Source organism: Mastomys coucha, unplaced genomic scaffold, assembly GCF_008632895.1.
Source record: "Mastomys coucha isolate ucsf_1 unplaced genomic scaffold, UCSF_Mcou_1 pScaffold13, whole genome shotgun sequence".
Lineage (NCBI taxonomy): Eukaryota > Metazoa > Chordata > Mammalia > Rodentia > Muridae > Mastomys > Mastomys coucha.
Window position 1 is genome coordinate 64,861,850 of NW_022196895.1, and position 2,534 is coordinate 64,864,383.

Below are 2,534 nucleotides of genomic sequence, written 5' to 3' on the forward strand. Positions count from 1 at the left end.
TTTGTTAAAAAAAAAAAAAAAAGTTGAACTATGAGACACGAGACTAGAGGTCATGATGATTCCTGGCCCATGAAAACTTGGTGCAGAGAGAGTGTCTGGCAAGAGGAGCAAGAGAGGGGAGCAGATGGTGGATCATGTGGCCCTGGAGAGAAAAGCAAGACTGGGAGAGTCACTGCTTTAGCTCCTGATGGTTCTCCAGGTCCCAGTTCAGGCTCCTGAGGACTGGCTGTGCTTCCTGCACCAAGGCTCTTGGTGACATCTCTGTGTCTTTGTAACAAATCCCATCAGCTTGCACTTAGGTGAAGAATGCCTTTTCCCAAACTCAAATGAATACTGAGGTAATGCCCAAATGTTCACATGGGCCACAGGCCTACATTTGTTACCTATCTATATACAAATAGGTTTCATTTATATTTAAAAAGCATGCATGTTCAATGCAAGAGAGTCGTCTCAAGAGAGACAAGAATAAAGACTTGGCCTCTTCACTCTCTCTCTCTCTCTCTCTCTCTCTCTCTATATATATATATATATATATATATATATATATATATATATATATATTTTATTATTTTATGTGTAGGAATGTCGGCATGTATGCATGTGTGCCACATACATGCCTGATGCCCATGAAGCTTAGAAGAGGGTGCAGATCCCCCTGGAACTGGAGTTACAGGGAGTCGTGAGCTGCCATGTGGGTGCTAGGAATCAAACAAGTGTCCTCCGGAAGACCAGCCAGTGTTCTTAACCACTGAGCCATCTCTCAAGGCCCTGCTTTCTCTTTGTATAAATAACTTCAATTATATTATTCAATCACATTATTAACAAAAAGATATTTGGCTGAGTTTAACATTTTTTTGACAAGCACATACTTACACACTGTCTTAGTCAGGGTTTCTCTTTCTGCAAAAAGCATCATGACCAAGAAGTAAATTGGGGAGGAAAGGGTTTATTCAGCTTACACTTCCATATTGCTGTTCATCACTCGAGGAAGTCAGGACTGGAACTCACACTGGGTAGGAACTTGAAGGCAGGGGCTGATGCAGAGGCCATGGAAGAATACTGCTTACTGGCTTGCTTCCCCTGGCTTGCTCAGCTTGCTTTCTTACAGAACCCAAGACTACCAGCCCAGGGATGGCACCACCCACAGTGGGCCCTCCTACCCTTGAACACTAATTGAGAAACTGTCTTACAGCTGGATCTCACGGAGGCATTTCCTCCTTTCTCTGTGATAATTTCAGCTTGTCTCAAGTTGACATACAAAAGCAGCCAGTACACACACACAATGTACTGTGATCCTGCCCCATTGCCTTCTCCTGTTCATCTCCTACTGACCCTCTTTCATTTCTCAGTCATTTCTACTATCTTCTCCTCTCATAGTTTAATAGGGTTCTCTGTAGGAACATGAATAGGATTTGTTTACTAGAGCATCAGCAACGTAACCAACAGCCACACTACTAAACAAAACACCTGGCAACCATGGACCGTTCACAGCTCCTCAGGGAGGGTGGGGCTTCCTGAGTCACAATGCTAAAGAGGGCTGTCTTTCCTGTGGGTCTTATGCAGGTATCCACAGTTGACTCCTAGCCTCACATGATTTTTATCCAACAAAACAAGCAGGGGAGATAAGTGCTCCATGAGAGGAAACCACAGCGGTTCTAAAGAATTTGTGCAGGGAAGCCTGTGTTTCCTACAGACTGGGCTGGTCAACTAAAAGAGAAGACTCATGGGAGGGAGGCGGCAAAACAGGTGTCACGACACAATAACCCAACGTGTAGGGTGTATTCAGTGATACGGGATAAGAATAAGCAAGCAAGTACAGAGCAGGGGGGAAGGAGAACGAACGGGGAGGGGGAGGGAAAGGGAGGGGAAATATGGGATAGATGTAGAGATGACGTGGGGGGGGGGGTAGAAGGCAATAGGGTAACCAAACTTCTCCCTTTCAGAGAGCTCTTCCAGCATCATGTGCCACAAGCTCATCAAAGGCTAAAATTTTCCTTTTCTAATTCAGGGTTCAAAGGATTGAGCTGAAAAAGATTCTTATCTGAGCCGATTGACTTTTCCTCACAGAGACTAAACTTTTGACAATTTGTGGGGACACGATCATAAAATATACCTTTCAGTGGTTAATTTTGAAGACCAGACCTTTTTTGGATGTTGTCGACCAGCCATTATCTCTAGGTTTGATAGGACGGGACTGATGTGTTTTATAAAACCAAGGATATGTTTTAGAGAACGAGGTATGGTGTGGTGGGAAGAGGTACCTCAGCGGGCCCTGGCTAAGGCATCCCTCACCCCAAAGTACCAGTCATATGACAGGTGTAGTACAAAATAAAGTGTATTTGGGGCATGGGAATGGGGAGAGAAGGAGAAGAGAATCAGAGAGAGAAAAGGGTCAGAGAGTTAGAGAGAGAGAGAGGGAGAGGCCAAACAGTCCCTTTTATAGTAAGCCAGGCTCACCTGGCTGGTTTCTGTCTCTAGAAAAAGAAGTAATCCCTAGTTATCTTCCATGCAGTCTCTCTCTCTCCCTCCCTCCC

The 2,534-nt window shown here is 44.7% G+C and overlaps 1 long non-coding RNA gene across 1 annotated transcript; it reads left to right on the plus strand.

The window, feature by feature from the left end:
• The first annotated feature begins 1,613 nt into the window (after window positions 1-1,613).
• LOC116087706 lies at window positions 1,614-2,134 on the plus strand. Its single transcript, XR_004117570.1, has 2 exons — window positions 1,614-1,746; window positions 2,009-2,134. It is a non-coding gene; the product is annotated as an uncharacterized LOC116087706 (long non-coding RNA).
• The last annotated feature ends 400 nt before the right edge of the window (window positions 2,135-2,534 follow it).